Genomic DNA, 15527 nt, shown 5'->3' with positions numbered 1-15527 from the left:
TTACAAGATTTTATAATTGAGTAAAATATTCGCCATGTCTGGTGAGAGATTCGCCAAAAAATTATATATACATATTATATTATTGATAAAATCGCCTTCCATTTTTCCTATATACCATGGAGATTCGCCCATTTATTATATTTATAAATTTAGGGGGGTTCTTAAAATTTTCCCTGACCGAGACTATGAGGAGGAGAACACAGGTAGTGACACTTCAGCAGATAGAGCTAGGCAACCGAGAAAACTACACAAGGGAGGCACGATTATTAGAGAAGAGCCATCAAACCTTAGGGAATTGCAGGCCTCTAAGTTGGCTGTCACATGTTTCAGATACCTTGGCTTCTATGAATTCTGTGAACAGGTAGAGAGAGTTCAATATCACCCAAAGCTCACTAGACTTTTTGCAGCCCATCTTCAGGACAACAGGGTGACTCTCGCTGGGGTAACATTCACTATCTCATCTTCCATCATTTCAGATGCCACCAGGATTCCTAATGTAGGGGAGAGGTGGTTCAAGGACCAGGACCTGGATGAGCACTATTATGAGCCTTATATCAAACCTCGGTACAGAAATGAGGTGAAGAGACTATTTCCTTTCAGATTTCTTGAGAACAAGTATGTCCCCATGATGAAAACCATCATCAAGTATTTCACTTGTGAGGGAAGATTCTCCAGGTTGTACACTTATCACATTAGGCTCCTCATGCATTTTACCAGGGTGAGGATGTTAAACCTCCCTTACTACTTGTTTAGGAGTATTGAGAAGATGGCTTATATTGTCCAAAGGAAGCCATACCCTCAGCAGATGAGCAGTCTTTATCATTACTCCCTGATCAAGGTCATTGTGCTTCATCATCTCAATCTCCTTAACATCTCTTGGGAGACCTTTATTTCTCATGATATCTTCAGGGGTCCTCAAATTCCTCCACCAGTGTCTCAAGAAGCAGGAGGACCTTCTAGCCAAGTGAAAACAGATGAGGAGGCCAAGGAGACAAGAACTACTGAGGTGCCCATTTATATGACATAATAGAGGGGTACAAGGAGACTATGTGTAGCCGATAGGCAAGTGTTTTCTCCACGGGATGTGGAAGGGGCCTTGCCTTCTTCATTAACCCATAGGCAAATGCTAGCTCCACAGGATGTGGAAGGGGCTTTGCCTTCTTCATCGACACAGCGAGTACAGGTGCAGCAGCTGCACAAAGGAAAGGAAAATATGTCGGATGATGATGAGGAGGAAAGGGGCTTTTACTTGACAGAGCATGATGAATCAGAACAACATCACTCTCATCATGACACGGAAATCATTGACTTAGAGGCCCAGGATAAGGAAACAATAAAAGACATCATCATACGGGAAAGGGAGGCTCAAGTACAGGCTTTGATGGAAAATTTAGAGAGGGCTAAGTATGTCATCACATACTTGGAGCAAGAAAACAAGCAGTTGAGTGACAAACAAGTCCTCATGGAGCTGGAAATGCTCAAGGTAAAAAGACAAAGTGGCAAAGAGACACAAGTCACTTTGACTCCTATTGAGAAGGAGATTGAAGATGATAGGGAGACTTGGCTTGAGAGAGTCAACCTGCACCTTAAGAAGCTACTACAGAAGGCCAACAGAGACAATCATATGATCATACAGATGGCATATCATTACAAGACCTGCAACAAGATTTGCAATAGGAGGGTCAGGAAAATGAAAGCTAGGCTAAGGCGGGCCTTGAAAGGAAAAAAGGAGGAGGATAGACTTAGGATGCTGGCTGAAGCTTCCTTGGCTCATCAGAGCACATGATGATGGTGCTTCTCACCAATTTTGGGCAAATTTGGAGCAAGTTTTGTCATTTGCAAATTTTGGATTTCAATACACAGAAAAACTGCCTAGAAGCGGCGTTGTGCTTTTCCTAGGGGCACCCAATGAAAAAATAGTTTGCATTTTTGGATTCAGAGCGATGAGGACATGTACCCTAGCAAGTTTCAAAGTTTTTTGGGTAGAACTGGTCCACCAAAAGGTCAAAAAACACCCTAAAAATGACCTTTCTGCTACTTTTTGGACACACAAAAGCAGTCTTGGGAAAATCACGTTTTGAAGGGTCAAATGAGCTTCAAATGCAGAAATTCTAGGTTTTTTGGAAAGTAGACTTGAATACCTTTCCAATCAGCTATCATGGGCTCAATTTGGATGTCTAGAAGGCCTCCAAAAGGGACCTAAAAGTGGCGTCGTGATTTTGGCTAGTGGCGCCGTGCTTTTGGCCAGTGGCACTGCACTTTTGGCAGTTTTGCTTAGGGTTGCTATTTTTCCAGCTTTTGAGTGTAATCATGGATTCTCTCTCATGGTGGAGGGTTTACCATTGTAAATTATGACTTGGCATGTAATTATGATAGATAAATAGTAATAGAGGGTAGATTCATTGCTTGAAGAGTTAGTTTGGGCTCAAATGAATTAGTTTTTCACTTTTAGAGGCAAGTTGTTGATGATGCCTATATTCCTGTTTCTTGTTTAGTATCAGTTAGATTAGCTCCTCATCTTAGGGATTCGACCCCTGAGGATGGGAGGAGGTTGAATACTTGTCTATATCTTCTTCTTCTTTCTCTTTGTTGAGGGTTGGACTCAGTTGGATGCTCAGACCTTGATTGTACACCTTTGTAAGCAGTTTGGCAGGAGATTAATAAGAATTGCAGCTATTTTTATGGGATCCCTGTGGTATGGAGTTTTAGTATAGTTTATTCTTTTGTGATTATATGTTTATATGTTTTATGTATGCCATTAATCATTTCATTGCTTCTAGTTGAATGTTTTCAAGTTTGATAGGCATAATTCATTGCATCAGTGCTCTGCCTTGGGAAACCATTCACCATTTCATGTTTTTTGTAGTCCAGGAAGGATCCATGATTGTCACATGCCCTTCTTAGCTTCTCACCAGTCTAAAACATCTCACCCCATCAAGCCCTAGAGTGCTAAAGCCTATGCCTACCTTGCCCCATTGAACACCCTGCATTTCTGACCTAATTTCCTAGACCTAAACTCTCCAGGTCCTCCTGATCCGACAAAACGCCTTCAAAATCCAATCAAAACTTTCGTGCTACTATACCTAGCCTAATATCCTTTACCTGATCCAGTCATCTTGACTGAGATCCTTATGGAGAGAGCCCTCTCCCGGCCTAGTAGGGCTAGCTACTTGGCTAAGCGTGGTTTGTGGTTACCCTAGAATTGCCTTCCTTCAGCCTGAGGTTCAATCCAGGTGATAACAGGGAGCAGTATCTTAGACCAGATAGTTAGCCACCGAGAGATACCAAATACATTGCCAAAATAGAATATGTTAAGGTTGTTTCTCCAAGAAGCTAGCAACTCATCCTTCATGAGTAATCCATAAAAAAAATATTTCCAGTTAATGGTCATGACCACCTTTACAAGTGGAGTGACTTAAAATAATATGCCCAGGTAATTAGAGACTTGTAGACAAACTACGTAACTCCTCCAAATGGAAATATTATAAAGATGTTAGGGAATTATCTTCCGGGATCAACCAATTTAGCCATAAATAGTAATCCCATAGAAACATGTGCCACAATTGTCCATAAAGTTGTTATAACCTTCTCAAAGAAGTGGGGTGTCCTCATTCAATGTGCCAAAGTGGTTAGGTGCACATGTACCAACACCTCTCCTCCAAGGGATATGATAAAAAGTTCACCCTAATAGATTGTGTAATGAGACTAGGACACTCTCCAATATAGTAATACAGAAGCTTCCCAAACCAAGAGAAATTATATGGTACAATGTGAAATAACATACCAAGTGACGAAGACCATGGGTGTCAATGTAAAAGACCGCCCAAGCAAGGTCTGAATGCCTCCAAATGCATGAGAAGATGCCAAATAAGGGGAGTGATTTCCTCTATCAAGAAAATAACTACTCACAACATGCCACATCATAGCCAAACTATAAATATCCATTGGCATTGTTCTAACAAACCACAACTACTTTTCCATGTCATCAAGACATCCACCAAAAGGAACATCAACTATGCAACAAAGGATGGGTGTACTACTTAAAGGTTCATCAATAAAAATCATGAAACAATAATCCCAGTGAAATCCTATGAACACATGCAAACATGCTCAACAACTAATTCACTATGTCAAGGAGCAATAATTAACCAACAATACTTAAGGAAACTCTTAGTTGAAGGATATCTCTCATCATAAATGTGCTAAGTGTAAATCAAATGTTTGAGCAATGTTATGCAAGGCCCTCAATCACATTTCAAACACCATATGTGCTATATGCAAGCCTCCAAAAAAGAAATGATGATGCCAACTATGGACATAATGTGCATTATCTAGCATGGGATATCAATAATAAATCATAGTAACAAACCCCCATGGTTATGTGATTTCGAGGACAACTGCGCATAAGAACAAATTTCCTTAAGACACCTCAACACTCACCAGAGGTGATCAACAATGTCATGAGGGAAGTGTCAAGGAGAATGTAAGCACAAACCATGACTTCCTTCAATAAAAGCATTAAGCTCCATCAAATAATCCTACAATTGCAAGCTTAGTAATAAGAAGATGTTAATTGATAGTCACTTATATAAGTGCATTTGGTAACAAGATATGCAAAAAAAAATATCAATACTCCATGTGCAACATGCTTGGTTAGGGTTAACAAACACCATCTAGCACTCAACCTTGATTTAAAAAGGAATAACTCTTTATTCAATATTGTGAAAAAAAATGATATGGATTAGACTAATAAAGCAACTAATGTAATAACATGATGCCAAAAGGCTAGGGAGATGAATGCCATTCACAAAGCTTTATATCTTTTTATATATAAATCCTTCATCAAGTGTGACTTGTCATTAATATCAAAATGCATGAATTTAATACAGAAAAATCCCTAAATTCTATAAGGCTTTTCAATATAGTTACCAATCCGCATCATATTTCACAATTCATAAAACTTCAAAATGCCATCCAAAAAGATGTGGCTTAAAATCCTCATAAATTCATTTATCAAAGATTCATGACAAGATTATACCTTTTACTATATATATATATATAGTATTAATGGTCTTTCTCCACTTAAAGAATTATATATGAAATAAATGTATTGAAAATACAAGATGGAAATAGATGTATTGAATATACAAAATGGGAACGTGTTTAGTTTTAGATAATTAATTATTCTCCCACATCAATGAAACCTATCCAATAAGTCAAATGTAATTTAAATAAAATGAATGTTCATAAAAATATACTTCGCATTTTGCATTTTCAAACCACATTGATTATTTCTTTCTGGAAATGTGTATACAACTACATTTTTCGTATATGTTGTGATTGTTTCTGCACAATAGAAAGGCCCCCCCTTCCGTGAGGCAGAGAGATATCAAAGTTATTATATCTAACAAGTTAATATTCTCAAAACGTGGCTTTGGCTTTTGCCTCTGCTAGCTCAATTGATAGTTGCCAATGTTGTTAGTTGTTTGGTTACTTTGATAGTTTGACAATCTTTGGTCATTAATAAAAAGATAAAAGTTCTTATTTCTGTTTGCTTGTCAACATATTTTTAGTTTTTAGTTAAAGCATGGTGAATCTCCAGGTTGGGTATTTGTTACACTATACCAGCTGTGGAAGATGCAGAGAAAGACAAGATAGGCATGTAATCTATACAATAGTTACTATGAAAGATACCAAAAAAAAGCACTAAGCCTGAATATGAACCAACAAAACAAGAAAATGTCTGACAGAATTGACTGTGCAGAAAAAAATAAAAAAAATTTAGTAAACATAATAATGAGCTATAAATATAGGGACCAAAAATTATGATCTAAACATTCGAGTACAAAACATTTCTCCTATTACGTTTTTAGAACCAATACAACCATGAAGAAAACTAGCAAGTTTACTTTGGAAAATTGACAAAAATATGCAATGTATTACCTAATGAGTTCAAGCTTACCATCCAAGCCTAGATATTGAATCAAAATTGACTTTACGCACGACAATATAAGCTCTATTAATGTATGTTTTTTTTTATTATACCGTGTTTTTTTTGTAATTAACAAGTTCTTATAAACTAAATGCAGAAGTCATCCATCTTTGTAATGTAACTCCTGCCTCATCTGTTTCAGTTTCTAAGTCTCCATTTGGGATGTGTCTCGACTCTCAATTCAAACTATCATGGAGAAATGAACCTATGTCTATATTGGAGTCTGTAGAGTTTGGTTTCCTATTTGAATTGTGCCTTCGAAGATCTAATTTCCCATACTTGTATGTAGATAGTATCGTGAGGGGTGACAAGTAGCATGGACACTTATACCACAAAGAAAGCAATCTCGTAATAGTTTTAAAAATAAAAACAAAACAAAAGTCTACGAGCTGTGTCTCTAGAATAAGTTACAGTACATTCTCATATCTAATTATTGGCTCTTCATAGTTTTTGTTTTTTTCACTACAACCCCATAGTACCACCTTATTTAAAATGTCATGGATATTATGTGAGTTCTTAGGCCAAAGAGAACAGGAAGAATGAATCAAGACGTGAAATTTCATATACAGCAAAAATGACCGAGATTGCTGAAAAGTTGCCAGACAGAATGGGTGGGCTATACATGGAAGAATTTGATGAGCAATGCAGAACTACAACTTGCAAAAGCCCACAAACAATGAGTCTATGATGATGACTGCTAGACCAGTAAACGTTGATCCACCTTCAAAGTTATGTTCAATTGCAAAGGGAAGTTCATCCGAAACAGGAACCAGAGAAGTGAGAGTAGTTGATTTTGCAAATAGAAGTTTGACTGTGAATGATGTGAAGGTTGATGAAGCACTTTCCATGAAACAAGGGCCAATACTTAGTAATTTGACGGGTGAATAAAAGAGGAAATGGAAATTGCGTTTTAAAGTGAATTCTGACTCTGTTTCCCACCACAAAATACTGTAATTTACACCAACTTAGGGCTTCAGCTTTCTACTTCTCCATCACTTGAAAGTAGCCCCAATAAAAGTCATGTGGATTTGACTGAAGCAGAGAGCCTACCTGATTTGAGTCCTTTATCTATAATTCAGATTATGACATCATATCAAATACCTGGTGATTCTATTCTTTCACCTCTTTCGAAAAGTGTTTTGGAATTGTCGGCGCAAAAGAATGAACCATATAAAAGAACAGTACAAGCAGGATAGAGAAAACACAGCCGAAGGAAAAGACTATACTAAATAGTTGTGCTTTTGAGTTTAGGAATGACAATCAAGCACAAAAGCCAAGGAAATATACACACAGTGAAATTTCACAAGGTGATACAGCCAAGAAGTGAAGAATGATGCTAAGAAAAATAGTAGAATGGCTAAAGATTCAGATTCTATTTTGTCAAATATTTCATCAAAACCTCTGTTTAAAGGGTCATTTGAAGATAACAAACAAACAATAAGTGCTTCTAACATAGGAAAAAAATATTACAAAGGGAACAGGTTTAAGAACAGAGGAATCCAACAGTTTAGTAAATGATGGTGATGTTTTTTATTGAAAGTTGGACAGAAGGAAGCAGATATTTATGGAAATACAAGGAAATTCTCTAAGAATAAAAAGGCTCTTATGCTACACTGTGAGAATGGAACTTATAAAAAGGAAGGGCAAGACCAAGTTAAAGGAGCAGTATCGGAGATTGGTGACAAAGATTTTGTCTCTGATGCAAAAAGACAAATGAGTCCAATCAAGTGACAAAAGAAAGTTTATCAAATATCTCCAATGCTCATAACGACAAGAATGTTTTGAATGATGGAGCAAAGGGAACTATGGGAGAGGACCTTGGGCAAGTAGTCATTCATAAAAAGGCTGGTACAAATAAGGCTTATGGAAAGGACTGTGTCTCCCAAAATCTAAAAAGTAACATTAATATATCTAAAAAAAACTACAAAGGGACAAAACAAAGAGTGTTTAAGAGCGTCATGCAAGGACAAAAGAAAAGAAATGTATGATAAGGATTCTTTGTTGTCTCAAACTTCTGCTCAAGGCAATAAAGAGCACAAGGTATCATTGAAAGTAACTGCTAAGAACTTCTATGGAGATGGTGCACAAGTTGCCAAGAATGAACAAGTTGATGTTAAGGGAGAAGTCAATGTTGCTCACTGTAAGGATATTGTGAAACAAGCAAAGTTTGAATGCTTTGATAGAGAACCTTCAAAGGGGAAGGATTGAGTCAAAGACAACATGGCTTATCTTTTAATTCCCACAATTTTGAGAGAGATATGAGCAGGCCCAAACTGGAGTCTTCCAACCCAGCCTCTTCTGTATCCAGTTATCCACCATCAATGGAAGATATGGAAACTTCCATGGGAGAGAATTTATCTATTGGCACGGTGCCAGGACAAAATGTTTCACCTGAGCCATTAATGCATCAAGAGAGACTTTCACATTCTAGGTCCAGCCCACATTCTCATCTGGATGAAGTTGGAAAAAAATATTGAAAAAAAAGAATAATTTCAAGACTACCATGCAAGTACACCACCTTCTAGAGAAACTACAAACAATATATTTGGTAGAAAGAACAGGAGCAATGCAGACTTGAAGAATTGCAAAATAATCAGGTAGATGAGGGCATGAGGAAGAAACCCATGGAAGAAAAGATGTTTGAATATGTCTGCAAACGTATGGATAGATTAGAAGCTTGGTGTATGCGGATTGAGGAATATATGCACAGATCCATGAGTAACATGGAAAGGAGGATTAAACTTGTTGAGTCATATCAAATGCTGCCGAACCAATCTCTGATGACAAAATGGAGGGTGCGACTGTTCATTCTGGCTCATGTTTGTCATCAAACTCATTTTTGAATTCTTCAGTTTCTTGCCCAGAAATGTTAAGTGACAATGATTTGAAGCACACAGTTTCTGTAAATACACCAAGTCCATTGTGTGCTGAGGTTCTGTCTTCAATTTCTATGCCAAGGGCATCTCCAATGTCATTCACTGAGTCTTCTCTTATATGTGATGCTTCAAGCTCTTCTATGATCTTGCCATCAGATGCCTCCTGTCTGGGTACTTCTGTAAATTTGGAGTCAGAGAATATGCATTCATTACCTTGTCATGAGGAGCCATCAAAAGCTGGCTTTCACATGACCCTTGCTGAGAATTGATACAGAGCAAGAACTAAAGGTTCTGGACCTGGACTTATGAGATAAGATGAGCTGTGGATTACAGATAGGCATAATGGATTTAATGAATCATCTGATTGGGGCATTGGATGCCCCCTTTGCTGGAGCAGTTGTCTTTGGAGTTCATTTTGATGGGCATTTGGTTGTGGAAGCTTTACTTGTGGCAGTGATTGTTTTCCTGCTATTTCAAAGAGTTACCAGCTTCAAAACGCCCTCTTACAAGAAATGAAATTGATCATCTGTGTGATGAATGGGTCCCTGAGCCACTACATCCAGCCATTACAAAGGAGATGGAGATCGAGCCTCCAGTTTTAGAAAGTGATGCAGGACCACGTACGATAGTCAGTGGTACAGGAGATGAATTTTGATGGTTGTTTTATGAGCCCCTACTCTGCAACTTAGCCATGGAACCCTCCTGACAGGGGTTTGCAGGCCGTCGCACGGCTCTGTGAACCCCACCTGCTCCTGTACCCTCCACCTGGATCCGTCATCGTTTTCCGTGCGGTAATAGTTTTTACCCTTCCGCGTCCGTGACTCCCTCTTTCTTCGTATTAACCCTGTTCAAGTTTTACCCACTCTTTTTACCTCTGCCCTTTCGCCCTGGATACCTGTTATTACTCCACTGCATCGGAACGGCGGCACCCTACGGGATCGGCCGACAGAACCTGAAGGCGACGGGACTCAAGGTTAACGGCAAGAGCGACCAGGTATTTTTCGATCCCTTCCTACTTTGGGATCTTGTGGGTTTTTTACCTACCTGCTACCGGTGAAACCCCAAAACGGTTATCGGGTTCCGAGGTAGGCTCTATTGGGCGGTTACCTATTTTCTTGAAGGAGACTCAGTGCAGCTGTCAACATGGACTTAGAGGAGGTGGATTACTCGGCATCTCCGCTGGCGGATAGCTCCATTTGGAGGTCCACGTTTTCTTCTTCTGGGGGTCTGAACAGTGGGAGCTTATCAGCCGGATTCGAATCCATCTCCCCCCAAATCGACCCTATTCCCCCCTCCGGTTTTTTCTCAGGTGAGCCCTCCTCTTGGAACTCTTTCGCGGTCCCCTCCCCGGCCACCTTGGGTTTTTTGGCCGACTGCTTAAACCCATCTCCGAACGGCGCTCCAACACAACCCTCGGATCCCCTCTCCCTTGTTCCTACGCCTGTTATCCCTGCGGTTTCCATCCCTCCCCCGGTCACTATCCCCCCTCCTCCGGAGGAAAACCCCCCCTCCTCGGTTTCTATCCCCCTATCGGCCCCTGCTGCCCCTTCCGGAAGTTATCACGAGATCCCTCCCCTTCCTGAAGCCTTTCCCCCTCCTGGATCTAACCCTCTTCCCCCCCCACCTGTTTCTAACCCTGCGGACTCACAGGCTACTGCTATCCCGGGACGTATGTCCTCTCGGCCTTCCAAGAAGCAGCGCTGTCTAAAATCGACTGCGGAAGACGCTTTCCTGAGATTGGAAGAGGATATACGTTGGGGGGAGGCTATGGATCTGGCGGACTGTGTCCTTGTGGGCCGGATAAAGGGTCGGCATGCAACGGCTGCAAAGTTAAAGGAATGGGCGTCTACGATCTGGGGCCAATACTTAGTGGACATTCCAACAGTCCAGACCTTCGTGCGCGGCTGGTTCGCACTCAAATTTGCACGGGCGGACCACACGAGCTGGGTCCTCTCATCTTTTTGGCATTTCGAGAAAGCCCCGGTCCTCCTCAAGCGATGGACGCCATTATTTGACCCAGAGACGGAGCTTATAGGTATCGGACCTATCTGGGTCAGGCTCCCAGGATTGCCACTTCAGTACTGGTCTGAAGACATCTTCAAGAGAATTGGAAATGCACTCGGCACTTTCATGGAATCAGATAAATCCTACATCAAAACCGGCTCGCTGGCATATGCAAGAATCTTGGTGCATATGGATACCAGAGGGGGGGTGCCGGAAAATATCAATATTCACTGGAAAACAACTTCTAGAACGCAAAAGCTCGATTATGAAGGCATCCCCTACAGATGCAGAAGATGCCACCAGGTGGGTCACCTTTATAAGGATTGCCCCCTTCTCCAGAAGACAGAGCAGACGGTTTCAGACCAGGGTCCGCATATTGATGTAGGACAGCCGAACCCCTCAGTGGCTATGGCTCGCAGAACAGACCACATCATCACCTCAGATACGGTGGAGGCGCCTAATGCACCGCGCCGAAAGAAACAAGGCTCAAACTCGGCTCGGCCTCCTTCTCCACCTCTGACAAGATCAAGAGCTGCAAAGGGTGCGGTCTTCTCCTCGGGTACGTCCTCTCTTTCGTCTGCCTCTGTTTCTAAAAATGCATCTTTGTGTTTATCTTCCGCGGGTGTGCCTCCCCCCATTAAAATTCCCCCGCCCTCTTCCCCTTCTGCCCTCGACCTTGTAATGGACTCTAACCCTTCACAACTCCCATCGCTATATGTTTCCTGCCCTATCCCGAATCCACCGGGTTTCCCCTCCCCTCTCTCCATCCCCTCTTTTCCCCACATTTCCTTCCCCACACCCTGCCCTTCTGTAAACTCCTCTCCCCGGTACCCCACCCGCGCGACCACCAAGCTCCATGTCTCGGATGCCATAGGCATATCGGTGGATGCTCCTTTTCTCTCGCCCAAGCTGGGGCGGGGCCGTCCGTCTAATATGACCATTGCTCGAAAACAATTGGAGGACGAGGTCCTCCGTGGTAAACAGAATACTATCCCCAGGGCCCTTAGAGCGCAGGACACCCTCCCCCGCCCCCCTCCATGAAAATAATGTCCTTTAACTGTAGAGGGTTGGCCAGCCCCGATAAAAAATCGGCCTTGAAGCGTCTTCTTAAAACTGATCCTGTGGACATTATATTCCTACAAGAGACTTTATGTAAAGTAGACTCTGCAACCTCCATTCTCCAATCATGGCTGCCGGGATGGACTATTACAGCCATCGATGTGTCAGGAAGATCTGGAGGTATAGCTATGGGCTTTAAGAACAATTCCATAAATTTAAAAAATAGCTGGGGCGGAGCGGGTTATCTGGGGGCTGATATTTTTTCAAAAGATCTGGAGGAAAATCTCAAAATCATAAATGTTTATGGCCCCTGCCAAAACAGAGAACTATTCTGGCAAAAGCTCCTTGGTTCCCCGATCCTAATAGATGAAAACATTATCTTGGGGGGAGATTTGAACTTTTCAATGGGCTTCTCTGAATCTTGGGGTCATCAGGCACAAATTGACCCCCTTTCGGACTACTTTGGGAAATTGCTTGAGGATTTTCACTGGATTGACCTCCCTTCTGCAAAAATCCAGTACACATGGAAGAACAACAGAACTGGGGACCAGAGTTTAGCAAGGAGGCTCGACCGTTTTATCATCAAAGAAGGTCTGTGTAATCTACACCCTAGAGCCAGACAATGGGTGGGAAGTGGGGGGATATCGGACCACAGACCAATCTTCCTGGAAATAAGTGCTAGACAACAAGCTCAAAAAGCCCCATTCAAATTCAATGCCACTTGGCTGCGGGAACCCTCCTATATCAATCTGATTACGGACTACTGGAAGGCACATCCAATTCGGGAGAATGAAGACCCAGCAAAAGGCTTTGTCAGGAACCTCTCTGAGATCAAAGTAGTCACAAGAGAATGGGCAAAGCAGAAGAGACAACTAGATGACCATACTCTCTCACAAGCGGAACAAGCAATTGAAGGTCTCGAATCCCACTCAGATGGTACATTCTTATCCCCAGACCAGAAGTCTATGTACGAAGAGCTTATTAAAAAAAGATCCAAGATACTCAGGGATAGGGAGGACTCCTGGAGACTTAGAAGCAGAGCCATCTGGCTAAAGGAAGGGGATGAAAATTCAAAGTTCTACCACCGGTTTGCAAATGGACGGAAGACTATAAATACAATCTGGGAGCTGCAGGATGAACAGGGACACTCGGTAAGCAGACCTGGAGAACTGGCACATCTTGCCACCACACACTTCAGGAACATATACAAGGCCCCAGAACAAGCAAACCTTCTTGAAATAATGAGAGTGGCAGAACTCTTTCCAAGATTTGTTGATGAGGAGGAAGCAGACGCGCTCATTCAAGATATATCAATGGAGGAATTGGAAGCGACAATCAAAGGTTTTCAGAAAGACAAAAGCCCAGGCCCGGATGGCTGGACTATTGAATTCTACTCAACTTTCTACGATCTGCTGGGGCAAGACTTACTAAATGCTATAAACCACTGCTGTCATTTGGGATCTATCCCTGCTAGTATCAAAGCCACCTTTATAGCCCTCATTCCCAAATCAGACAAGCCTGTCTCCTTTGATGAATTCAGACCTATCTCGCTCTGCAACTGCCTCTATAAGATACTGGCCAAAATCCTAGCAAATCGGATCAAACCCATTCTATCTGCCAACATATCCTCTGAGCAGTTCGCTTTCCTCCACCGACGACAAATCCATGAAGCTATTGGCACTGCACAAGAGCTTCTCCACACTATGCAAAGCAAAAATTTAAAGGGTATGATCCTCAAGGTGGACCTATCAAAAGCTTTCGATAGAGTAAATCTTCTATACATCCGTATGCTCCTTACCCATTTGGGCTTCCCTTTCCTATTCATTAAAAGAATCATGAGCTGCATCTCTGATGTCCCATTCAGCGTTCTCCTCAACGGCACTCCTTCCCCTTTCTTCACTGCTGGAAGGGGTCTCAGACAAGGATGCCCACTATCCCCCCTTCTTTTTCTCCTCATTATGGAAGGTTTAAGCAGACTTATTGCATCTGAGCACAGAAGAGGTAGCTTAAAAGGAATAAAAATCTCGGAAAACTGTTTCCTTACACATCTCCTTTTTGTGGACGATGTGTTGATCTTCCTAAATGGTAGCATGGCTGACACATCGGCGCTAAAACAGGTGTTTGATCTCTTCCAGAAAGCAACAGGAATGGTTATAAATGTTCATAAATCCACCATAACAGAGCTCGGATGCACCCCTCAAGAGGTCATCTACACAAAAAACCGCTTCCCTTTTCAAATACACCCTATGGAGGAAGGATTGAAGTATCTAGGTTTCAGGGTGAAGCATGGAGGGTACAAAATAGCTGATTGGATTTGGCTCATTACCAAAGTGGAGAAAAGAGTCAATGTCTGGTACAACAGATATCTCTCTAGGGCTGGGAGACTCACGCTTATTAAATCTGTTATTGAAGCAACGCCAGTGTATTGGATGTCACTGGCTTGGATACCGAGAGGGATTCTTTCCAGGCTACAGAAAATCTGCTGCAGATTCTTATGGAAAGGAAACAGGCAAGGAAACCTCTTTGCATGGGTAAAATGGGACTCCATCGCGAGACCAAAAAAATGGGGTGGCTGGGGGATAAAGAGACTGGATCTATTTGCAAATGCACTGGCAGCCAAGCTGGGCTGGCAACTCCTCACTTCAAACAGCCTCTGGACGAAGGTAGTCATGGAGAAATACATCGCTCCAGATAGTATTTACAGCTGGGTATGCAGGGAACAGAGAGGAAGTGGTAGGCATTCAATAATATGGAAAGCGGTCATAAACTCCCTACCCCTAATCCGAGAAGGCATCACCTGGAGGATCAGACAAGGCAGCTCTGTTCGAGTCGGTATTGATCCATGGATCGGCTGCGGGAATATGCACAATCTCCCAGCACAGCTCCTAATCCACCTCAGAAATCAGGGAGTCACGCATATTTCTCATATTGCAGACCAGGCAAACTCCACTTTTCTCCAACAGGCCTGGAGGACATGCGGAGACCTTCACATTCCTAATCAGTGGAGACAAATATGGGAGAATTACATAGAGGCGCTCTCACAAGCACAGGTTAGAATCACAGAGGAAGAGGACGAAATTGTCTGGGCCCTAGCAAAAAGTGGTTCATACACCCCGAAAGAAGGATACCTACAGCTCATGCAGCCACTGAAACCAGACAATATGCTACAATGGTGGAAATCTATCTGGCATCTAAAAGCTGCACCCAGAACTCGCCTCCTCATGTGGGCAATTCTCTTCAACAAGATACCTACAGGAGCAAATCTAAAAAAGCGGTCCTTCCATGGACCTTTCTGGTGCCACTTATGCAAAATGAACGACGAAGATACTGAACACCTCTTCCTCTCATGTCCGGTTGTCAAAGAACAGTGGACTCTCATTACTACAATGTCTCCCTCTATTCAGCTATGGCAGGGTCACTCTTTAAGTGATGCCTGGGAAAACTGGCAGGCTCGTCACAAAGGAAAAGACAAGAATATCCCCCTCCTGATGTGCTGGTCCATCTGGACAGCAAGGAACAGAGCCATTTTTGACCAAAAGTCTCCTCTCTGGCCTGCCATTATAGCACACCTCTTTGCAGACCTAGCTCTCATTCCT

The sequence above is a fragment of the Pinus tabuliformis genome, chromosome 6 (assembly GCF_031772625.1).
Source record: "Pinus tabuliformis cultivar Carrire ecotype Pingquan chromosome 6, CPIR1, whole genome shotgun sequence".
Taxonomy (NCBI): Eukaryota; Viridiplantae; Streptophyta; class Pinopsida; order Pinales; family Pinaceae; genus Pinus; species Pinus tabuliformis.
This window is presented reverse-complemented; position numbering follows the sequence as displayed.